The following is a 27,254-nucleotide window of genomic DNA, read 5'->3' on the forward strand; positions in this document are numbered from 1 at the left end:
TGTACAATAGACTTAGACTTAGACAAACTTTAATGATCCACAAGGAAAATTAAGTGGACCCCGACTTAAACAAGTTGAAAAACTTATTCGGGTGTTACCATTTAGTGGTCAATTGTACGGAATATGTACTTCACTGTGCAACCTACTAATAAAAGTCTCAATCAATCAATCAATCAATTCAACACAGTAGCTCAGTTACAATGATGGAAAGTGTAAGGATGGAAAGGACAATGCAGGTATAAATAGACTAATATAGCGATAAAAAAAATCTAACATACGAATATATACATAACATGTGTACAGAATAATATACATGCAGATATATTATATTATAACAATACTTTTTTACATTGAATTTTAAACACTGTACAAACTGAATTTTGAAACACAAACATTTTGCTGACATTTTTTTATTCAGTAAAATAGTCACCAAAATTTGATGTAAAAAAAATTCACAAAAAAAAACTTTCGTATTAAATACACAACATAATCTCCACACAGACCACATAACACAGGTATACTCTTTTAGGTATACTATTTTAAAGATGTGCTATTTGGATTTACACTGTATGTGAAAAGGAATTTTACCTTTGCAACCTCATTATACTATTGGCTAAGTTTTATATTCATAAATGTAAGTTTCTCAATGCCCGACCTGTTTTTTGGTCCCTTTAAAAAGATTTAGAACTCTACATTAAAACACTCTCTACCTCTAACAACCAAAAAGCTGTGAAAACGATGATGCTGTGTTCCAAATGTAAATTATTTACAGAAATTGAGAGAGCCTATGGCTTTGCGCTTTGTTTATATATATATATATATATATATATATATATATATATATATATATATATATATATATATATATATATATATATATATATATATATATATATATATATATATATATATATATATATATATATATATTAGAGATGTCCGATAATATTGGCCTGCTGTTTTTTTAATTTAATTTAATTTAATTTTTTATTAAATCAACATAAAAAACACAAGATACACTTACAATTAGTGCACCAACCCAAAAAACCTCCCTCCCCCATTTACACTCATTCACACAAAAGGGTTGTTTCTTTCTGTTATTAATATTTCTGGTTCCTACATTATATATCAATATATATCAATACAGTCTGCAGGGATACAGTCCGTAAGCACACATGATTGTGCGTGCTGCTGGTCCACTAATAGTACTAACCTTTAACAGTTAATTTGACTCATTTTCAATAATTACTAGTTTCTATGTAACTGTTTTTATATTGTTTTACTTTCTTTTTTATTCAAGAAAATGTTTTTAGTTTATTCATCTTATTTTATTTTATTAATTTAAAAAAAAAAAGGACCTTATCTTCACCATACCTGGTTGTCCAAATTAGGCATAATAATGTGTTAATTCCACGACTGTATATATCGGTATCGGTTGATATCGGTATCGGCTGATATCGGTATTGGTAATTAAAGAGTTGGACAATATCGGAATATCGGATATCGGCAAAAAGCCATTATCGGACATCCCTAATATATATATATTTTGCATTCTATTTTAGTTACTTTGAATTTACAAACCCCTGACGCTGTTTTGTACTGTTTTTGTACTTAATGTGATTATTATTTCTGAACTGTTTGTAAATGTTGAAATTTATAAATAAAGGTTAAAAAATAAAAATAAATAAATAAAAAAACCCAGGTATGTTCCCTAACAACACTTAAAAATGTGTCATACGTGAACTGCACTGACTTTTTGTTGTGCGCACTTTAACTCTTACAGTAATAAATAGGCCAATAAATGGATACTTAATAAAATATCCAATCAAAATAACTTTATTTTATTTCATAAATACGCATAAAGTAAAGTAGGGTCGAAGTCTCCAGGATGGAGGAGAGCAAGAAGCCCCCACGTGTGAGTGTGGGTGGTGCGTTCAGGCGCAGCCACTAAAACCTGTTGACATGAGACGTCGACCTTCATCTACTCAAGTCGGGACCCCAGCTCGGACTCCTGGAAGACTTGTGCCACCTCTTTAAGACTCACGTCAGCAATGCTCTTTCGTTAATGGATTTAAAGCGACTTATTCATTATATTTATTCACTTCTCAACTGGCAGAAAATATGTTCACGGACGTTGTAATTTTGTGTTTCATTTCATTCGCCGCCTTGCACGCCGGTTCGTCCTTGGAATTACGCCCCGGCATGTGAGTACAGCCTTTTAAAAACCTAATCCTGTACTTTGCATGGATAAAATATAATATTAACTTCTAAATAATGTATTTTACTTGCGCTTGTGTCCATTGGGGGGCGCAGTTTCAAATAGCATTTAAAAAAAAGACCTGCCTTATAAGTAGTCTTTTTTTTTTTTTTTTTTGCTGATTGGACATTTATTGTGCCTCTGTCAGACGTCTTTAAAAATAAATACAGTGTGCTGGGCCAGCTTTAATTATAAGAAAAGCTGAAGACTTTAATTAACTTCAGGCTGTTTTGAATTGGAGCCAGATGGACTATAGAGGAGTGTTTAGTTAGGGGGATTTGACTAGCATGTTTAGTCCATATGTCAGTCCAAACCTTGGATATGCTGTCTCTGCAAAGTACTTCTGGAGGACATCATTTTTTTTGCCTATCATACAGTTTTATGTCCTTATCTTAATTAAACAAATTGCAGGAAATTGTAATAAAGTAGCAGTTTTCATGATATCACCATGTTTTATGGCTCTAAACCAGTGGTTCTTAACCTTGTTGGAGATACTGAACCCCACCAGTTTCATATGCGCATTCACCGAACCCTTCTTTAGTGGAAAATAAAATTTAGGTTTTTTTCAAATTCAAGACAAAGTTATATGTTTTTGGTAAAACTTTAGTATGGGGAACATATTCTAAGTAACAAAGACTTAATTTAGAGTTATTTGGTTAGGGTTAGAGGGTTAGGGCCAGGGTTAGAGGGTTAGGGTTATATGCCGAATAAGGCATTAATAAGTACTTAATAATGACTAGTTAAAAGCCAATATGTTACTAATTCGCATGTTAATAAGCAACTAATTAATGGTGAATATGTTCCCCATACTAAAGTGTTACCATGTTTTTTTACTGGTGCACAAAATGAACCGTGCATGAACATCACCTTGTTCAAACAACAAAACCAACACAGTGCATAAACTCACAACAAATGACACACCTGCAAATCAGTGTGACTTCTGCTGTTGCCGTATCCGTAATATGCCGTTTTTATTTACACGATGAGTCGGGTGTGTCTTGACCTCCGCCGAACCCCTGAGCCCGACTCACTGAACCCCTGGGGTTCGATCGAACCCAGGTTAAGAACCACTGCTCTAAACTATATTCTGTTTGTGGCCCCATTTCAGTCTTTAATATTACTACTAATCAATTTTATAAATTGCTGACATAAAATTAAAGTTCCAAATGTCACAAGTTATTGAAAATATAAACATATATAAACGGCTTGAACGTGGTCAGAGCCTTTCTGATCACACTCTTGGTTTTTGGCCCTTAACAACCGCATATAGCACGGACTATTCAACTGGTGGCCTGGGGGGCTAAATCCGGCCCGGTAATGACCCCCCCCCCCCCGAGTTCAGTTCAAAATCTTGGGAGACAAATATTTTTGCAGCAAATTCTTAAAAACACTAGAGTGCTCCTATAGAGCACGGCCAAGCGCATAAAAATGAGCCGCAATTTTTGAATGAAAGAAACTGCTGTTCTAAATGTGTCCACTAGCCTTTTTTCAGAAGGTCCTTAAGCTCCTGTAAGTCTGACAAAATAAATAGACCAAAAAATCAAATGTCCACTGTAGAGGACGCCGGTTTTCCGGAATATAAAAAATAAGACTAATAGTGAAGGGAGAAGTCCGTCCCCTGGCACTTAGCTTTCTGAAACTGGTTTGTGTAGTATTACCATGAATTGATTAACGTGGACCCCGACTTAAACAAGTTGAAAAACTTATTCGGGTGTTACCATTTAGTGGTCATTTGTACGGAATATGTACTGTACTGTGCAATCTACTAATACAAGTCTCAATCAATCAATCAATCAATCAATGAACATCCATAATAAGAGTGTTTATGCCAGTGTTTATGTTTTTACTTCTTCTATCTGCACACAGGACTAATGTGTGCGCTGACCGGGAGATGTCTTTTTTGGGGGCCCCTCAGCCTTGTGTCCAGGCCTTTACGCGCATGGTGAAGGTGTGGCGGCAGGGCTGCGCCGGCCCCAGGTGGTGCATGGGTTACGAAAGGAGGTAAGATCCACTTAAATTTCTCCACCAACGCATAATTCATCATCGTCACAGTAAAATGTAACCGGTGTTACCCCACCATGGACACTCAACATAGCCTCTCGTCCGTAGGACAACATACTACACAACGTACAGACAAGTGTACAGAACAGACGTCCATACAGTTTTTAAGTGTTGCTCTGGCTGGACTCAAAGGGATGGAGAACCAGGCTGTCTGCATAGTGGGTATTAGCATTTTAATATCAGTTAAGCAGACATGGCAGGTTTTGACAGGGAGCAGATACATAACTGTAGATTTCCTACTGTTAAGATATGTTTATTATGCATCAAATTTCAGGGGTATGCAGTGCCAATATGTGTTTTAATGGAGGTCGATGTGCAGAGAGTGGAGATAACGTCTGCCACTGTCCGAAAGGCTTCCAAGGGGAAAGATGCCAGTATGGTAAGTTTTGATATAAGGGTTAACATTAGAGATGTCCGATAATGGCTTTTTTGCCGATATCCGATATTCCGATATTGTCCAACTCTTAATTACCAATTCCGATATCAACCGATACCGATATACATAGTCGTGGAATTAACACATTATTATGCCTAATTTTGTTGTGATGCCCCGCTGGATGCATTAAACAATGTAACAAGGTTTTCCAAAATAAATCAACTCAAGTTATGGAAAAAAATGCCAACATGGCACTGCCATATTTATTATTGAAGTCACAAAGTGCATTATTTTTTTTAACATGCCTCAAAACAGCAGCTTGGAATTTGGGACATGCTCTCCCTGAGAGAGCATGAGGAGGTTGAGGTGGGGGGTGGGGGGCTGTTGTAGGGGGTAGGGGAGGGTGTATATTGTAGCGTCCTGGAAGAGTTAGTGCTGCAAGGGGTTCTGGGTATTTGTTCTGTTGTGTTTATGTTGTGTTACGGTGCGGATACTCTCCCGAAATGTGTTCGTCATTCTTGTTTGGTGTGGGTTCACAGTGTGGCGCATATTTGTAACAGTGTTAAAGTTGTTTATACGGTCACCCTCAGTGTGACCTGTATGGCTGTTGACCAAGTATGCCTAGCATTGAGTTGAGTTGAGTTGAGTTTGAGTTTATTTCGAACATGCAAGCATACAACATGATACATCACAATTTCCAGTTTCTTTTCAACATGTTCGAAAAGGAGTAGGAAGAAGCAGAGCTTATTTAATCCTACCCCTTTTCTTTACATAACAGTTGCAAAACTTTTTGTTCACTTCCTGTTCACAATTTTTTCACAATAAACTCCATAAGTAATTACAATAAAAATAAATAAATAAATAATAGTAAGAATTTAATAATAATAATTGGTGAAGTAAGTCATATTTCATATGATGAGATAAGTAAGATTACTTTAAGAATGAATGAATGGATGGATTAAATAAATTGAGAATGTTTGTCATGGTTCTTCTTCATTGTACTTTGTAAACACTTTAAGTTTGAAGAGTTTCTTGAAGTGGATCATATTAGTACATTGTTTGATTGCTTTGCTTAATCCATTCCATAATTTAATTCCACATATTGATATACTGAAGGTCTTAAGTGTTGTACGTGCAAACAAATGTTTTAAATTACGTTTTTCTCTAAGATTATATTTCTCCTCTTTTTTTGAGAAGAATTGTTGTATATTCTTGGGTAGCAGGTTATAGTTTGCTTTGTGCATAATTTTAGCTGTTTGCAAATTCACTATGTCGTGGAATTTCAGTATTTTTGATTCAATAAATAAAGGATTTTTATGTTCTCTATATCCAACATTATGTATTATTCTAACTGATCTTTTTTGTAACACCGTTAATGAATGAAGTGTACTTTTGTAATTATTTCCCCATATTTCTACACAGTAGCTCAGATATGGTAACACTAGTGAGCAGTAGAGAATATGAAGGGATTTTTGGTCTAGAACATGTTTTGCTTTATTCATTATTGACGTGTTTCTTGCAACTTTATGTTGTATATTTTTTACGTGAGATTTCCAGTTCAATTTATCATCAATCATTATACCTAGAAATTTGGTTTCGTTTACTCTTTCAATTTCTATTCCGTCTATTTGTATTTGTGTTTGACTTTCTCTTCTACTATTACCAAATAGCATTATTTTAGTTTTACTAAGATTCAACGATAGTCTGTTTTTGTCAAACCATCTTTTTAATTTGTTAATTTCTTCTGTTACTATTTGTATTATCTCCTGTGTGTTCTCTCCTGAACAAAACGCTGTTGTATCATCCGCAAATAATACTAACTTTAAATCTTTTGTAACTTTACAAATGTCATTTATATAGAGATTGAATAATTTAGGTCCTAGTATTGATCCCTGAGGTACACCACAGGATATATTTAGCATTCACTTGTGTGTGTGAAAAGCCGTAGATATTATGTGATTGGGCCGGCACGCGAAGGCAGTGCCTTTAAGGTTTATTGGCGCTCTGTACTTCTCCCTACGTCCGTGTACACAGCGGCGTTTTAAAAAGTAATATATTTTACTTTTTGAAACCGATACCGATAATTTCCGATATTACATTTTAAAGCATTTATTGGCCGATAATATCGGACATCTCTAGTTAACATGTCTGAAAAGTTGAGTTGAGTTGAGTTTATGTTTATATCGAACATGCATGCATACAACATGATACATCACAATTTCCAGTTTCTCTTTTCAACATGTTCGAAAAGGAGTAGGCAGAATCATAGCTTATTTAATCCTACCCCTTTTCCTTTACATAGCAGTTGCTAAAACTTTTGTTCACTTCCTGTTGTCAATTTATTCACAATATACTAAGTAATAACAATACAAATAAATAAATAAGTAAATAATACTTGGTGAAGTAAATTATATTTTATATGGTGAGATGAGTAAGATTCTCTTGAAAATGAATGGATGGATGAAATAAATTCAGAATGTTTATCATGCTTCTTCTTCTTTGTACTTTGTAAACAAGTTTGAAGAGTTTCTTGAAGTGGATCATATTAGTACATTGTTTGATTTCTTTGCTTAATCCATTCCATAATTTAATTCCACATACTGATATACTGAAGGTAAGTGTTGTACGCGCGTACAAATGTTATTAATTACATTTTTCTCTAAGGTTATATTTCTCTTTTGTTGAGAAGAACTGTTGTATATTCTTGGGTAGCAGGTTATAGTTTGCTTTGTATATCATTTTAGCTGTTTGCAAATTCACTATGTCAAGGAATTTCAGTATGTTTGATTCAATAAATAAAGGGTTTGAATGTTCTCTATATCCAACATTATGTATTATTCTAACTGATCTTTTTTGGAACACCGTTAATGAATGAAGTGTACTTTTGTAGTTATTTCCCCATATTTCTACACAATAACTCAGATATGGTAACACTAGCGAGCAGTAGAGAATATGGAGTGGTTTTTGGTCACTAGGATTGGAGTAGGTAGAGGAAGCGATGCTTATTTAAGTCAACCCTGCTTTTGTGTCACAGCATTCATTGATGGTTTGATTATGTTCAGCAGTCATCAATTTACTTGCAAAATAAAATGATAAAGATGTATAATAGTGATGTTAATGGCATCTGGAGAACGTTTTTACAGTAACACAATCACATCTGGCTGACACTGAATTTATTTGTAGTCCCCATGCTGTCAAGCGGCTGGAAGCTAGTTAAGTGTCTGCAAAAAATAATAATCACCTCCATTACAGCACTTAAACTACATTTCTTTGTATATTAAGTACAAACCCCGTTTCCATATGAGTTGGGAAATTGTGTTAGATGTAAATATAAACGGAATACAATGATTTGCAAATCCTTTTCAACCCATATTCAGTTGAATATGCTACAAAGACAACATATTTGATGTTCAAACTGATAAAAAAAATTTTTTTTGCAAATAATCATTAACTTTAGGATTTGATGCCAGCAACGCGTGACAAAGAAGTTGGGAAAGGTGGCAATAGATACTGATAAAGTTGAGGAATGCTCATCAAACACTTATTTGGAACATCCCACAGGTGAACAGGCAAATTGGGAACAGGTGGGTGCCATGATTGGGTATAAAAGTAGATTCCATGAAATGCTCAGTCATTCACAAACAAGGATGGTGGGAGGGTCGCCACTTTGTCAACAAATGCGTGAGCAAATTGTCGAACAGTTTAAGAACAACATTTCTCAACCAGCTATTGCAAGGAATTTAGGGATTTCACCATCTACGGTCCGTAATATCATCAAAAGGTTCAGAGAATCTGGAGAAATCACTGCACGTAAGCAGCTAAGCCCGTGACCTTCGATCCCTCAGGCTGTACTGCATCAACAAGCGACATCAGTGTGTAAAGGATATCACTAATAGTGGTCAATTGTACGGAATATGTACTTCACTGTGCAACCTACTAATAAAAGTCTCAATCAATCAATCAAAACCACATGGGCACAGGAACACTTCAGAAAACCACTGTCAGTAACTACAGTTGGTCGCTACATCTGTAAGTGCAAGTTAAAAGTCTCCTATGCAAGGCGAAAACCGTTTATCAACAACACCCAGAAACGCCGTCGGCTTCGCTGGGCCTGAGCTCATCTAAGATGGACTGATACGAAGTGGAAAAGTGTTCTGTGGTCTGACGAGTCCACATTTCAAATTGTTTTTGGAAACTGTGGACGTCGTGTCCTCCGGACCAAAGAGGAAAAGAACCATCCGGATTGTTATAGGCGCAAAGTGTAAAAGCCAGCATCTGTGATGGTATGAGGGTGTATTAGTGCCCAAGACATGGGTAACTTACACATCTGTGAAGGCACCATTAATGCTGAAAGGTACATACAGGTTTTGGAGCAACATATGTTGCCATCCAAGCAACGTTACCATGGACGCCCCTGCTTATTTCAGCAAGACAATGCCAAGCCACGTGTTACATCAACGTGGCTTCATAGTAAAAGAGTGCGGGTACTGGACTGGCCTGCCTGTAGTCCAGACCTGTCTCCCATTGAAAATGTGTGGCGCATTATGAAGCCTAAAATACCACAACGGAGACCCCCGGACTGTTGAACAACTTAAGCTGTACATCAAGCAAGAATGGGAAAGATTTCCACCTGAGAAGCTTAAAAAATGTGTCTCCTCAGTTCCCAAACGTTTACTGAGTGTTGTTAAAAGGAAAGGCCATGTAACACAATGGTGAACATGCCCTTTCCCAACTACTTTGGCACGTGTTGCAGCCATGAAATTCTAAGTTAATTATTATTATTATTATTATTATTATTAAACGGAGGTACAGACAGCACCTTGGGGTACCTGTACTGTTGCACCCATAATGTTTACAAACTCATAATTCCCTGGACACAGGAGTACTTTTAGGACAAAAAACAAATGATAGTAGTTTTTGCTTTGGTTCTGTTATTGTGTACTATTGACTTTGTTTTGATCAAACAATTATACGTAATAAAAGGGGATAGGAAACAAGTTTAAATATTGTGTTGATATTGTCAAACCGTCACAATAACTACATTATAGTTAATACATGTGATCAGTATTGGAATTGGCAGCATACCATCCCTAGTATAAACAGGCCAAAATGTAAACATAACTTATTAAAAATACTGAATAAAAGAGTAAAAAAAGTAATGAATGTAGAAAAAAAATAACAAATTTTGCACACAAGCAAAGGGATTATTGAATACGTATGTACAGATTACTGCGTCTACAGTTGTGTTATAAAGTCTTATGTAAACTTCTCAACAGGTCAATGAGTTGCTAAAGCTTCACTCGTACCAAATTGAGGGTCTCTGCTTCGACTTTGCCAGTAGCTTAGATTATGAGGTTGCTCTGTGGGGTCTCCAGGCTGTTAAAGGTAGCACAAGTTCCCGCTTGGAGCACTTTGAAGGTTCTGGGTTGACTGTTGAGCTTTTCTGCTTATAAAAATGTACAATGGTTGGCAGGGGTGTTGAAGTGGAAGGGTAAGTGGGGATGTTGGACTGGGGGGGCACTGGACCCTTGCAGAGTTTAAAGATATTTTTTTTTTAAATATTCAAAAATGTCAATTATAAAAAAAACACGTCATAACTATTAGGGCTGTGAATCTTTGAGCACCACACGATTCGATTAGATTCTTGGGCGTAAACGAAACGATTCTCGATTCAAAATCAATACTTTTTTTTTTATAACGTTGGGTGCCAGTTCTATGATTAACTACATTCCTCCATAAAATATATAAACAGCTGTAATACATTTATATACTACTTACAAGAAAACTGGTTTTGTTTAAAAACTAAATAATTCATTAAAAAACATTTATTAAAGTCAAATACATATAAGGCAAGAGAAGTATTCTACACTTCTCTTTTCTAAGATAAATCTGTACAGCCCATAAAAAAATAAAAAATAAAAAAATAAAAAAAAAAATATATATATATATATATATATATATATATATATATATATATATATATATATATATATATATATATATATATATATATATATATACACACACACACACAGTACATGCCAAAATTTTGGACACACCTTCTCCTCATTCAATGCGTTTTCTTTATTTTCATGACTATTTTTACATTGTAGATTGTCACTGAAGGCATCAAAACTATGAATGAACTCATGTGGAGTTATGTACTTAACAAAAAAAGGTGAAATAACTGAAAACATGTTTTATATTCTAGTTTCTTCAAAATAGCCACCCTTTGCTCTGATTACTGGTTTGCACACTCTTGGCATTCTCATGCATGAGCTTCAAGCACACCTGTGAAGTGAAAACCATTTCAGGTGACTACCTCTTGAAGCTCATGGAGAGAATGCCAAGAGTGTTCAAAGCAGTAATCAGAGCAAAAGGTGGCTATTTGGAAGAAACTAGAATATAAAACATGTTTTCAGTTATTTCACCTTTTTTTTTGTTAAGTACATAACTCCACATGTGTTCATTCATAGTTTTGATGCCTTCAGTGACAATCTACAATGTAAATAGTCATGAAAATAAAGAAAATGCATTGAATGAGAAGGTGTGTCCAAACTCTTGGCCTGTACTATATATATATATATATATATGTATATATATATATATATATATATATATATATATATATATATATATATATATATATATATATATATATATATATATATATATATATATATACATATATATATATATATATATATATATATATATATATATATATATACATACATATATATACTGTGTATATATATATATATATATATATATATATATATATATATATATATATATATATATATATATATATAAGTCGATTTTATTTAATCAATTAAGAATCGTTCCAAATAAAAATTGCGATTAATTCAATTTTTTTTTTTTTTTGACACTCCTAATGATTTGTATTATCCACTGATGATAATCCCATGTGAATTGGATAACCTCTACTTTACACTCAAGTAAAGGAAATGCTTTATCATATTGAAGCGAATAATGACAGATTATATGATTCATATTCTGACCAATTTAATACTGAATTTGTTGGCACCTTTTTGTAAAAAAAAAATCTATCAATTACCTTGATTACATTCTAGATTTGTTTAATCCATCTTTAAAAAGTCCAAAACCTAATTAAGGTGTTTACATGTGGTTTAAAAATCTGGTTTCAACCAATAATTTGTTTTTTAATGCATGTAAACAACCCAAGTGTGTGTATGGCGGCGGCGGTGGGTTTAGGGTGGGAAGCCCTTCAGGAGTTGTGTGTATGGGGGTCGAGAATTTGGTGACACACCCCTGGTGGTTAGGAAACCTGGATTTTGTTACATACTGTAGTCATACTTGCCAACCTTGAGACCTCCGAATTCGGGAGAGGGGAGGCGGCGGGGGGTGTTGGGGGGCGTGGCAGCATACCCCTTCCCCTTCGAGCTGTCCTGGATGAAATGAAAAATTTTTTTCCAATCATTTTGGAACTTGCAAGCGTATTTCTTCTTCTTACTCGTCGTCGCCATGTCTCTTCTTCGTTCTTCTGCTTCGTCTCCTTCTTGTTGTGTGTGCAGTTGTGCACTGAGCTCCAAAAGCCGTAGATGTTATTGTAGCGTCCTGGAAGAGTAGTGCTGCAAGGGATTCTGGGTGTTTGTTCTGTTGTGTTTATGTTGTGTTACGGTGCGGATGTTCTCCTGAAATGTGTTTGTCATTCTTGTTTGGTGTGGGTTCACAGTGTGGCGCATATTTGTAACAGTGTTAAAGTTGTTTATACGGACACCTTCAGTGTGACCTGTATGGCTGTTGACCAAGTATGCGTTGCATACACAGGTGTGTGCGTATGTGTGCTCAAAACTAACGTTATTATTAATCCAGTTAAAACAGACCTGGGCATTCTGCGGCCCGCGGGCCGCATCCGGCCCTTTGTGCGTCCCTGTCCGGCCCGCGTGAGGCCAATTATAAATTACAAAATAAATTTTAAAAAGTATCTATGTCGAGTGTGCAATACAACGGTGCTGCTTTTGTTTTGAAAATTGTTATTTGTATTACTTCCGTGTGGACGTATGCGTGATTGTGAGTGAATGTGAACAACTGCAATTACAAAATAAAGTTGAAAAAACATCTATGTCCTGCGCGCAATACAACTGTGCTGCTTTTATTTTGAAAAGTATTATTTATGGGCGTGTGTCCGTGTGTAACCTGCGAGTGAAGGTGCACATGCAGCGACAAGTGATGCACGGTTTACACCCGAGACGCCAAAAAGAGAAAAGTTGATGAGGAATGCCGTGTTTTCAACAACACATGAACTGCAAAGCAACGTCCCCTCACCTAAGGTGCGTGCCTGCGCAATTGCGCACTGCTCAAGCGTCCGCTGCGCGCAGCAAGTATATGCCGCGCACCAAATCAAATCCCATCTGAATTATAAACAAAATAAACATATTTATTCTATGTAATTTTGCAATGCAACTTTGAGTGACAGTGACAACAAGCGGCCCTAAGTGTGTTCGTCAACACCGTTCAATTGAACACCGTTCAATTATTGTAACGTCTATCGAGATGCTTCGAGGACAGGAATTATATCGATCACTTTATTGAGCAAAACTGTTTATATTCGGCCATAACCACACCAAAAACATAAGTAAAACACTTCTATCTCGAAAAACTAGTCATTTTCTGCCGTACAAACCAGGCCAAAACCAACTTGTCATCTGTCACCAACACGCATAGCACTAAACCACTGGTGCGTTTAAGGCCACACAAAAAGTCGGACAACTCAAACACCACACAAAGTTACACTATGACTCCTCAGTCATACGTGTGCTTATTTTACTGTCATTTATTATTAATGTTAATTTATATATATTAGTCATGGAATGCTGTTACACACACTATGTTGAAGTATTACTATTATTATTATTATTATTATTATTTATCTTACGGTATACATCAAAAATAATATTGAGCAAAATTTAATTGAAATATTGTCGATGTGGCCCTCCAGCAGTGCTCGGGTAGCTCATGCGGCCCCCGGTAAAAATTAATTGCCCACCCCTGAGTTAAAAGATCATACAACGTGTCAGCATTTCTTGACATCTAAGAGTAAAGGTCATTGTTAAACCCGTCCAACGCTACATTATTATGTGACTGGGCCGGCACGCTGTTTATATGGAGGAAAAGCGGACGCCTGGACAGCTGTTAAGGGGTGAAGGTTTCAGGTGAGAGAGGACGCTAAAGGCAGTGCCTTTAAGGCACGCCCCCAATATTGTTGTCCGGGTGGAAATCGGGAGAAATTCGGGAGAATGGTTGCCGGGAGGGGCACTGAAATTCGGGAGTCTCCCAGGAAAATCGGGAGGGTTGGCAAGTATAACTGTAGTATCGCGGTACCTCAGTCTCCGTGAATAATCAGTTCCAAAATGTCAAACAAAGTCGACAAGTGGGAGGGGAGTTCAAAACGGAGGTTTCTTGCTAACAGACTTGGGTCTGTAACCCCCCAAACACCAGATGGCTTTAGATGTGTCATATCTGACCCTCCATCTTGCCTGCACCATCGGCGCGTCTTCTTCCTCTTACTCATCAATAATGCAAAACTCGTTAGGAGAGGATGACCCGAGGCCACTTGTTTGCTACCAAGAAGACACACACTGACTCCTGGGCCTCGCTACCTCATGTCACAGGCATGTGTCGTTTGTTCGAGGCAGATGTCCGCTGTGTGCGCTTTGACTCTTTGCTTTTTCACACGCCCGAGTGACAAACCGGATCAGTGCCTGCGAGTTTGTCGTTCACACGTCTGACGGTTGCAATCCACTTCGGTGACAACTCACTCGTGTTTTTCCTTCCCTGGCTTCCCAAGACAGATTTATGTTGCCTTCTGCAAAAGTCATCATACAAAGGAACAGTTTTGCTCGACTCTTTTCTCAGCAAGTGGTTGCAAGAAATCCAGTTATGAACACAACCTTGTAATCGACTCTCACATTCTCTTATTCTATTTCATCCAAATGATTTTAACATGAGATATAATTTGCAGCTATATGCGTACATACTGAATGCTTTTCTTTTCTTTTCTTCAACTATAGCAGGGGTTCTTAACCTTTTTGACCTTGGGGCACAACTTTTCCATTACAGAGGGGTTCAAGGAACCCACTCAAATATTAAATTACTAATATTACTCCTGACTTTATTGGTATTCAATAATTATACAGAACCATTTTACAAGGTGTATCCTGATAAACTACAAAACCCAAAACCAGTGAAGTTGGCACCTTGTGTAATTCGTAAATAAAAACAGAATGCAAAGATTTGGTTCTTTTCCTCAGACCACAGAACACTTTTCCACTTTGCAACAGTCCATCATAGATGAGCTCGGGCCCAGCGAAGCCAGCGGCATTTCTGGGTGTTGTTGATAAATGGCTTTCGCTTTGCATAGTAGAGTTTTAACTTGCACTTACAGATGTAGCGACCAACTGTAGTTACTGACAGTGGTTTTCTGAAGTGTTCCTGAGCCCATGTGGTGATATCCTTTACACACTGATGTCGCTTTTTGATGCAGTACCGCCTGAGGGATCGAAAGTCCATAACATCATCGCCTATGTGCAGATTCTCTGAAACTTTTGATGATATTACGGACCGTAGATGGTGAAATCCCTAAATTCCTTGCAATAGCTCGTTGAGAAATGTTGTTCTTAAACTGTTCGACAATTTGCTCACGCATTTGTTGACAAAGTGGTGACCTTCGCCCCATCCTTGTTTGTGAATGACTGAGCATTTCATGGAAGCTGCTTCTATACCCAATCATGGCACCCACCCGTTCCCAATTAGCCTGTTCACCTGTGGGATGTTCCAAAGAAGTGTTTTATGAGCATTCCTCAACTTTCTCAGTCTTTTTTGCCACTTGTGCCAGCTTTATTGAAAAACATATTGCAGGCATCAAATTCCAAATGAGCTAATATTTGCAAAAAATAACAAAGTTTTCCAGTTCGAACATTAAATATCTTGTCTTTGCAGTCTATTCAATTGAATATAGGTTGAAAAGGATTTGCAAATCATTGTATTCTGTTTTTTTTTTTTTTTTTTACCATTTACACAATGTGCCAACTTCACTGGTTTTGGGTTTTGTAGTTGAACAGGATACACCTTGTAAAATGATATGAAAGCATGTGTTAATTACAAATATTATTATTAAGACTTAGGTCAGGCTGATTACAAAAATAAAAGCAAAAATACTACAAAACAAGGGACCCATAAAAAGTGAAGAAAAATTAATTTACATACAATTAAGCAGTGCTAAAATAAATAACTTATAACTAAATAAATAATAAATAATAATATAGTCGAGGTTTCTGTGGTTTATCCGTTATACAGTGCTCAATACCAGGGTAGAGCGGGATATACGTTAGGTCAGGAAAAAACACAGAGGCTATTTCATCCCTGCAAGCCTGTTTCGAAACAGTAGGGATGAAATAGCCTAGTTTTTTCCTGACCTAACATATAATAGATAATAATGTATATTTTCCTGAAATAAAATGTCAATAAAATGTAATTGCAAATTAAAATACAGCTTTACCACCTTAGTCGTAATTTTTGCGCCAAAGAAACTTCTAGGACTTTAGCTCCAGACTTCTTCTTTATTTGATGTTGTCATTACTGCCACAAGTGGTGAAAAAAGCGTATTACAACTGAGTACCGCTGCGGCCCACACTGAGAAACAATGGTCCGCAGCGGTAACAACATACTGAACGAGAGACTATTGGTCAACATTCTTCCCGATCTTTTGGCTGTATTCAGTTGAGTCTATTGATATATTTGGTGGTTTCCACATAATGTACCGTATTTTTCGGACTATAAGTCGCAATTTTTTTCATAGTTTGGACTTATACACAGGAGCGACTTATGTGTGAAATTATTAACACATTACCGTAAAATATCAAATAATATTATTTAGCTCATTCACGTAAGAGACTAGACGTATAAGATTTCATGGGATTTAGTGATTAGGAGTGACAGATTGTTTGGTAAACGTATAGCATGTTCTATATGTTATAGTTATTTGAATGACTCTTACCATAATATGTTACGTTAACATACCAGGCACGTTCTCAGTTGGTTATTTATGCCTCATATAACGTACACTTATTCAGCCTGTTGTTCACTATTCTTTATTTATTTTAAATTGCCTTTCAAATGTCTATTCTTGGAGTTGGGTTTTATCAAATAAATTTCCCCAAAAAATGCGACTTATACTCCAGTGCGACTTATATATGTTTTTTTCCTTCTTTATTATTCATTTTCGGCCGGTGCGAATTATACTCCGGGGTGACTTATACTCCGAAAAATACGGTAAGTAAGGTGGTCAAAAGTATGGATACTTTGATTTCAAGTTGATACCAACACACAAAAAAATTCAATGATACTGAAATAACTATTTACAATACAATATTTACAACACGATAATTAAACCAGTAGACTTCATTCAAAATCTAATATAATTTAAAGACACGGAAAATGTTTAACTTGGAGTTTAACTGCAATGTCACTAATGAGGCTGACAAAGAAGACCATTCAGGAGCTACTAGATTCTCCTTATTCCACACTGCAAAAACTGAAATATAAGTAAGATTAAATATCTCAAATAAGGGTGATATTTGCTTATTTTCTGTCTGATAAGATAATTCCTCTCACTAAGCAGATTTTATGTTAGATTGTTTTACTTGTTTTAAGGGTTTTGGTCCTAAATAATCTCAGTAAGATATTACAGCTTGTTGCTGAGATTTTATGACCTATATTGAGTAAAACATGCTTGAAACTCACAAGTATAAAACTACTTTTTCAAAGTAATAATTTTTTACTTCAAGCATGAAAAAAAAAATCATGATGCCGAGCGCATGTCACTATGTCAAGATAATGGCACTAGAATTTGCTTAATTTAAGAATATTTTTCAACATATTGAGCAAAAAGGCCTCTTTTTTTTTCTACCAAGAAACGTGCACTTGTTATTAGTGAGAATATACTTATTTTAAGCTATTTTTGGGTTCATTGAGGTTAGCTAATTTGACTTGTTTTGGAAAGTCTTGACAAGCCAAATTTTCTTGTTCTATTGGCAGATCATTTTGCTTAGTTCAAATAAAATACCCCTAATTTTTGTATTATTTTTTCTTGTTTTTGAACACTGACTTTTTGCAGTGCACTTGTTCACCCCACAACTGACAACCTGAAATGGCCGTAAGCCTAAGAGTTGTAACCACACCGCACATCCTGGGACATTTATGCTGAGACTCCGACATGAGACGTGTCCTATTTCAGCTCAGTCAGACAGGATGACACCTTCCTGAGAATCATTTTTATTTCCTCTTTTTTGCAAATTGATGTTCTCAGCAGGTCTTAAAAAACAGGACTATGGGACCCTAAAATAAAGTGGTAGTGTGATGCAAAGTGACGGCATCCACATGGTTTTGATCGCTGCAAGCCGGCTTTGTCTCTCCAACCACTACTTTGGCAGCATCTATGGAAATGTTTTTGAAGTGCAAATTCCCATTGCATTTATGAATAATCCCACTAAATGAGCATATGTGACTAATGCTTGTTTTTGTAGTTACGGTTAGCACTATTTCATTCACGTCAAAAGTAACGCTTGCTAGTCTGTCATTAATCACATAAATATCTGCTAATGATCAGCTACTGACAAGACCAACGCGTGTTCAGTGACAATGCATCAGACACTGAGGTTTATTGATTGGACTGATCAGGACTTCAGGGGTGCACTGCAAAAAGTCAGTGTTCAAAAACAAGAAAAAAAATGCAAAAATTAGGGGTATTTTATTTGAACTAAGCAAAATTATCTGCCAGTAGAACAAGAACATTTGGCTTGTCAAGACTTTCCAAAACAAGTAAAATTAGCTAACCTCAATGAACCCAAAAATACCTTAAAATAAGTATATTCTCACTAATAACAAAAATAACAAAAAAAATTAGACCTTTTTGCTTAATATGTTGAAGGCATTACATTTCTTGAAACCAGCAAACTTATACTAAAAACTAATTTATTGTTCTTAATGGAAAGGCAACAAGGCAACCGCTTGTTACTCTCGGGGTCTCCTAGCCGCTCAGGCAAATCATATGCTCTAAAAATGCATTTTTCCATCGATAACATGACATCATCGCGCCAAGTGCGTGCTCTTTCAGTCAATTAGTGCGCATATATACAGCCCGGCCCCCGGCCAAAAATGTTTTAATTGTAATTTTGAAGAATTCGTCTGAATGTGCATGAACTATTTCTGTTCAAAATTGTTAGAAATGTCACACGTTAAATGTTTAAATATTAACTGTCTGTTTACTGTACTGTGCCAACTGTACTACTATATGAGTATGTATTTTCTATTGTTTCATTGAAAATAAAACAGCAAAGTCCATTTGGCTGTCATCTGTTTTAATTCTGAGACACGATTGTGTAAAAAGTCATGATTTTTTTTTCATGCTTGAAATAAGAAATTATTACTTTCAAAAAGTAGTTTTATACTTGTGAGTGTTGATGACACAGCTTTGCATCAGTTGATATTCTAGCTTCAAGCATGTTTTACTCAATATAGGTCATAAAATCTCAGCTACAAGCTGTAATATCTTACTGAGATCATTTAGGACCAAAACCCTTAAAACAAGTAAAACACTCCAACATAAAATCTGCTTAGTGAGAAGAATTATCTTCTCAGACAGAAAATAAGCAAATATCACCCTTATTTGAGATATTTAATCTTACTTAGATTTCAGTTTTTGCAGTGTGCAAGTTGAGTGTGTACTTTTCCAGAGTCTTGTTAAAATATACACGAAAAATACTCAAAGGTAGACTCCATAACTTGATGCTGGATGTTACATTGGCTTCCATGTTAATTTTCCTGGTCCAACCACAGTACTTTTTCAAATGTTCTTGTAATCAGACCATATTTTCAATATATTAGAGGGAATATACCATCTAATTCCATCTAATATACAGAAATAATGGTCTGATAACAAGAACATTTGGAAAAGTATATGAATAAGAAGACATAATGAACCTTTTTGAGCAACCACAGTACTTGTTTGCACCGTGTCATGGTCTGTCCCAGAGGGTTCAAACTCAATTTAACTTTGGGCTCAAGGTAGAGTCTGGGTGAGGCTACTTCTATGTTAGCGATGTTAGGCCTTAAGACATTATAAATGTAAAATTTAATGCAACATTTTAATATAAGTTATATACTACCTACTTACAGTTTAACAAGATACACAGTGTTAAATGAGGCTTGGGTCAGGCCGATTACAAAAATAAATACTAATCAAATATACTGCAAAAGAAAAGACTCAAAAAAACTGATACAAAATTAGATGCAACTACACAGTGCTAAATTAAATACATTCTCGCTAAACTAATTAAAAAAAACAATTAATAAAAAAAACCCCAAATATATATGTTTCTTAAATAAACAAAAACACTTCTGCTTGCTTACAGGAAGTTGCTCTTTGTGTTGCCCAATGTGTGTTTCATGTGTTGTATTTTTGTGTTAGCACCGTTATTATATTTAAAATCAGAATCAGAAATACTTAATTTAATCCCGAGAGGAAATTAAAATTGTCAGCACAATCCCATTCAAGATCAGACAAACATTACAGGGAGACAGAACAGGATCGCTGACGGGTCTGCCAACTTTCGGCGCTCTGCTGTGTTCAAGGAGTGTTGGGGGGGGGGGGGGGGGGGGGCTAGAATTCACCAACTCGAGTATTTCATATATATATATATATATATATATATATATATATATATATATATATATATATATATATATATATATATATATATATTCACCAACTCGAGTATTTCATATATATATACATATACCGTATATTACCAAATAGTAGCCCGGGCGTTTATTTTACAAAATGGGGTCAGACCCCGGGCGGCTATTAGGACATGGGCGGTTATTTGCACAAGGCTTTTATTTCTTTTTGCACCAGCCTGCACCAGGCCATTATTTGGTTACAATGGTTACTGTCCAGTATTTTTTTTTCGTACAAACAATTTTAAATGTAAAAGCTATTGTAAACATACAAACAAAAAAACAAGACTATCAAAAGACAAGAGATCAACAAGGCCTCAACATGGCAGTACTGCAACAATTGTCAAATAGAATACCAATACTAAAAATAAATACACTTTTTAAATAAAGCAGCCTACTGGGAAAAATAAAATTATGGTACCAAGTACTCAAGTATTAAAAAACACACCATCAAAACAGAACAATAATACTGTCACTTAAATAAAATAAAGGCTACAGTACTCCAAGTTTTGAATAAAGCAGCATACAGGAAAAATACAATTATGGTACCAAGTACTCTATAAAACCATCAAAACAATAATACTGCAGCAAACGCAACCCCAAATACAACTCAACCCCACTCATCATCCTCCTTCTCCTCCTCCTCTCCCTCACCCCCCTCATCATCATCCTCCTTTTCAATCACAAGTTCATTGAGGAACTGCTGTTCCTCATCACTCTCCTCCTCTTCCTGAACCACAGCAGCAGCCTGCTGTCTAGCCCTCAACAGCATCTCTCTGCCTGCCTGACATGGCTGTCCCTCCTTGAAGCAGTAAATGAGCTGGTCCTCACTGCCATCAGCTGCCACCGTCAGCCCACACACCTTGTAGGATACCAGAAAGCAACATTCTGCTATGGCTACTGTTTGCAACACGGACACACACACACACACACGATTAAGCCAGCCACTTGTTGCACCTAACACCACCCCGGTGTCTCTCGTGTCACTCGCGGTGACATACAACTCCTTTGCCTTAATGCGGATCATTTTGCGGGACACACGGTGGTTCAGTCCACGAACGTGATGTATCCACTGACACAAATTAGCATCAAGCTCGTCGCTCACTTTCTTCCTACCTCCATCCGGGGGGGGGGGGGGGGCGTTTTCCATCGATTGCCGACTGAGATAGTAGTTCTCCCTTTTTTTGTTTCCATTCTTGTACACGTTTTGGGTCAACGTTAAACTGCCTGGCCGCTGCCAAACCAGAATTCTGCTCCGCATACTTCACAATCGCTAGCTTGAACTTTAAGTCAAGTCAAACTTTCTCTTCTTCCCCCTTAAAGTATTCCCGTCCATCAGTTGTGGTGTACCGGTATCCTGTTCATTCCACTCACTGCTACTGTTGCTTGCCATGTTGAAACTTTTCCTCGTGGGTTTGTTGTGTGTTACGCTATATGCGGTGACCCATTGCAATATGTTGATTACCCAGAATCCCCACGTGACGTCTGCTGTTACCGTAATGACCAGAATTATTGCACCTTTGCTTTTCCTTTTAGCTTATAAATTGGGTTTAATGAAAATTAAATCAATATGATTTTAATCTAAATTATGCAAATAACAGCCCATGGGCGGCTATTTGGACATAGGCGTTTATTAGGAAGAGGCTGTTAATTCACAAAATGGGCTCAGACCCCGGGCGACTATTAGGACAAGGGCGTCTATTTGCACAAGGGCGTCTATTTGGTAATATACGGTATATATATATATATATATATATAAATTTATTTTATTTACATAAAATAAATACTTGAATTTCATTGTTCCGGTGGCTATCCATTAGATGGCAGTATTGTCCTGTTTAACTTCTCCGTTCATGATGAGTATATCATTTCGGCCACCGTGTTCAATGGAGAAGTCTGTTCTACATATTTACAGGCAACATACACCTTCCCCTTCGAACGTCTCCTTGTTGTGTGCGCAGTTGTCCACTCTACTCTCTAAAAGCCCTAGATGTTATGACGTCATTGGGCAGGCAAGCTGTTTATATTGTGGGAAAGCGGACGTGAGAACAGGCTGTCCCCACTCAGTCTCAGGTCCGCATTGAGCTGGAGGGGGCGTGGCCTCCAGCTCCGGCTGAATACCGGGAGTTTTATCGGGAGAAAATCTCTGCCGGGAGGTTGTCGGGAGAGGCGCTGAATACCGGGATTCTCCCGCTAAAAACGGGAGGGTTGGCAAGTATGGTCATACCTAAGACTATAAAAATGGGACCCATTACCTCCCTGCTTGGCACTCAGCATCAAAGGTTGGAATTGGGGGTTAAATCAGCAAAATGATTACCGGGTGCGGCCACCGCTGCTGCTCACTGCTCCTCTCACCTCCCAGGGGGTGAACAAGGGGATGGGTCAAATGCAGAGGATAATTTCACCACACTTAGTGTGTGTGTGACAATCATTGGTACTTTAACTTTTTTTAACTGAGCGTGGATTTCAGGCAGGTTTGATGTGTTGAAGCGAAAGGTTTTTTTCTCCTCCTTGCGGAATGTTTGTTGAACGGAATGGCTTCCTGTGAAAAACCACGATCAACGCCATGTTTGTTTACAATGAGCTGGCAAATAGCAGCGCTTGATTTGCTCACCCTGACCCACCGACAGCACAGTAGTAAGGCAAACTCACCTCTGGGATGTTTCTTGTTATTTATTCTGAGATCTTTTTTAATATTATTGGTATGTTGTCATAATTCCTCATATCCGTCCAATATTTATTGTGCGCCTCTTGTTGGGCTTTATATACAGTACATACAGTCGTGGTCAAAAGTTGACATACACTTGTAAAGAACATAATGTCATGGCTGTCTTGAGTTTCCAATAATTTCTACAACTCTTATTTTTTTGTGATAGAGTGATTGGAGCACATACTTGTTGGTCACAAAAAACATTCTTGAAGTTTGATTCTTTTATGAATTTATTATGGGTCTACTGAAAATGTGAGCAAATCTTCTGGGTCAAAAGTATACATACAGCAGTGTTAATATTTGGTTACATGTCCCTTGGCAAGTTTCACTGCAATAAGGCGCTTTTGGTAGCCATCCACAAGCTTCTGGTTGAATTTTTGACCACTCTTCTTGACAAAATTGGTGCAGTTCAGCTAAATGTGTTGGTTTTCTGATATGGACTTGTTTCTTCAGCATTGTCCACACGTTTAAGTCAGGACTTTGGGAAGGCCATTCTAAAACTTTAATGCTAGCCTGATTCAGCCATTCCTTTACCACTTTTGACATGGGTTTTGGGTCATTGTCCCGTTGGAACACCCAACTGCGCCCAAGACCCAACCTCTGGGCTGATGATTTTAGGTTGTCCTGAAGAATTTGGAGGTAATCCTCCTTTTTCATTGTCCCATTTACTCTCTGTAAAGCACCAGTTCCATTGGCAGCAAAACAGGCCCAGAGCATAATACTACCACCACCATGCTTGACGGTAGAAATTGTGTTCCTGGGATGAAAAGCCTCACCTTTTCTCCTCCAAACATATTGCTGGGTATTGTGGCCAAACAGCTCCATTTTTGTTTCATCTGACCACAAAACTTCTCCTCCAGAAGGTCTTATATTTGTTCATGTGATGTCAGATGAAACAAAAATCTATTCAATGTTTTAGTACATCAAGCCATATACATAATACACATTTTATTTATTTTTACACTGGAAATTAGTTTCACACTTATTTTAATAACAAGAATATCCGAGGAGCCATTAAGAGGCCGAAGGGAGCTGTTTCTTTTGGCTCGACTCCCGATATGAAATTCCCATCACTTTCTTGCAAGGCTTTCTCTTGATCTTAATGGCAGCCATTTGGAAGGGAAGTTGTCACACACTTAACAAGTACACGTTTATCTCTCCAAAACCATGAATGCACCACAGTGCTTTTGCAGATTAATCGTGAGAATGTTACAGTTAATGGCTTTTGTGACTGATGTCTTCTCCTTGAAGGTTAATATTGAGACAGATTGTGTAGTTGATACATTACAAAATGCCATTAAATAAACTGCAGCAGCAATAGTCAACTCATGTTGTAACCCCTGAAAAATGATGGAATCACCAGACCTAGAGGATGTTCATTCAGTTGTTTGATTCCATAGAAAAAAGTCAGATAACAGACATGACTCAACACCATAGTCATTTCTAATTGCAACTTTCTGCTTTAAGAAGCACTATAAAAAAATGAAGAATATAAATTGTGGTAGTCAGTAACAGTTTAATTTTTAGATGAAGCATAGTTAAAAAATATGGAATCACTCAATTCTGAGTAATAAGATATAGAATCACTTAGTAAATGTACATTTCTAAAGCTAAAACTTGCATCAGTTTATATGGGTTCATTAGTCTGCAGTTAAAAAGGAGTGGATTGATATGAATCATGGCTCCAACACCAGAGATGTGGATTGAAACAAAAGGAGAAGTTTATTAAACTCCTTCGAGACAATGATGCAAAATATGTTGATTGTTCAGCTGTGTCTAAAACCTGGACCAAGTACATACAACATGGGAAGGTTGTAAAAGGCAAGACCAAGGTGAGGGAGACCAAGGAAAACATCAAAGTGTCAAGACAGAAAACTCAAAGCAATATGTTTTGAAAACAAAAAAGCAAAACAAATGAAGAACAAATGGGCTGAAACTGGAGTCACAGTCTGTGACCGAACTGTAAGAAACCGCCTGAAAGAAATAGGATTTAAAAACAGAAAAGCCGAATGAAAGCCTTCATTGACTAGGAAAAGCAATGGAGGACTACGGATGACTGGATGAAAGTCATGTTTAGTGATGAATCCTGAATCGGCATTGAGCAAGGTGATGATGCTGGAACTTTTCCAATGAAATTTATGAAGACGACTGCCTGAAGAAAACATGCATATTTCCAAAGTCATTGATGATATGGGGCTGCATGTCACATGATGGCACTGGGGAGATGAAGTGAAGTGAATTATATTTATATAGCGCTTTTTCTCTAGCGACTCAAAGCGCTTTTACATAGTGAAACCCAATATCTAAGTTACATTTAAACCAGGGTGGGTGGCACTGGGAGCAGGTGGGTAAAGTATCTTGCCCAAGGACACAACGGCAGTGACTAGGATGGCGGAAGCGGGGATCGAACCTGGAAACCTCAAGTTGCTGGTACGGCCACCTTACCAACCGATGGCTGTCATTACATCTTCAATAAATGCACAAGTTTACATTTTGGACACTTTTCTTATTCCATCAATCGAACAGATGTTTGAGGACGATGACATAAATTTCCAAGATGATAACACATCTTGTCATGGAACAAAAACAGTAAAAAAAACTTTCTTTGAAAAAAGACACATCAGGTCAATGTCATGGCCTGCAAATACGCCTGATCTCAGTCCAAATAAAATCTCTAGTGAAAATTGAAGAAAATGGCTGCAGCCTGCAAAAGTGATCTGACAACAGCAATTATACAACGTTAAAGCAAGATTAATAAAGAGTACTGTTTATCACTTGTTCAGTCCTTGCCTCAGGGACTGCAAGCTGTTACAAAAGCCAGAGGTGGTGTACTACTGGTGTGTTGTAGTGTTTTTTGTTTTTCATGATTTTTTTCTCAGAATTGAGCGATTCCATATTTTGTCCACTATTCTGTGTTTTTCAACCTTTTTTGAGCCAAGGCACATTTTTTTAATTGAAACAATCCGGAGGCACACCACCAGCAGAAATCATAAAACACTGAAACTCAGCGGCAGTGAAAAGTCGTTGTCGCAGTTGTTGGATATGACTTTAAACCATAACCAACCATGCATCACTATAGATCTTGTCTCAAAGTAAGAGCTACTGTCACGACCTGTCACATCACGCCATGACTTATTTGGAGTGTTTTGCTGTTTTCCTGTGTGTAGTGTTTTAGTTCTTGTCTTGCGCTCCTATTTTGGTGGCTTTTTCTCTTTTTTTGGTATTTTCCTGTAGTAGTTTTATGTCTTCCTTTGAGCGATATTTCCTGCATCTACTTTGTTTTATCAATCAAGAATATTCCAGTTGTTTTCATCTTTCTTGGGGACATTGTTGATTGTCATGTCATGTTCGGATGTACATTGTGGTCGGCGTCTTTGCTCCACAGTAAGTCTTTGCTGCCGTCCAGAATTCTGTTTTTGTTTACTTTGTAGCCAGTTCAGTTTTAGTTTCGTTCTGCATAGCCTTCCCGAAGCTTCAATGCCTTTTCTTAGGGGCACTCACCTTTTGTGTAGAGAACATCGACGATAAAGTTTGCAACTTTTGGTCGCTGATAAAAAAGCCTTGCTTGTACCGGAAGTAGCGTGACGTCACAGGTTGTGGAGCGCCTCACATCTGCACATTGTTTACAATCATGGCCAGCAGCCGCGAGAGCGATTCGGACCGAGAAAGCGACGATTACCCCATTAATTTGAGCGAGGATGAAAGATTTGTGGATGAGGAAAGTGAGAGTGAAGGATTAGAGGGCAGTGGAAGCGATTCAGATAGGGAAGATGCTGTGAGAGGCGGGTGGGACCTGATATTCAGCTGGGAATGACTAAAACAGTAAATAAACACAAGACATATATATACTCTATTAGCCACAACACAACCAGGCTTACATTTAATATGCCACAAATTAATCCGCATAACAAACACCTCCCCCCTCCCGTCCATATAACCCACCAATACAAATCAAACACCCGCACAACACACTCAATCCCACAGCCCAAAGTACCGTTCACCTCCGTAAAGTTCATACAGCACATATATTTCCCCAAAGTTACGTACGTGACATGCACATAGCGGCA

General features: G+C 37.1%; 1 pseudogene; it reads left to right on the forward strand.

Moving 5' to 3' along the window:
* Positions 1-2,121: 2,121 nt before the first annotated feature.
* Positions 2,122-27,254, forward strand: part of LOC133663041 (multiple epidermal growth factor-like domains protein 6) — a 144,026-nt pseudogene continuing 118,893 nt past the window's right edge.

This window comes from Entelurus aequoreus, linkage group LG13, assembly GCF_033978785.1.
Source record: "Entelurus aequoreus isolate RoL-2023_Sb linkage group LG13, RoL_Eaeq_v1.1, whole genome shotgun sequence".
Taxonomy (NCBI): Eukaryota; Metazoa; Chordata; class Actinopteri; order Syngnathiformes; family Syngnathidae; genus Entelurus; species Entelurus aequoreus.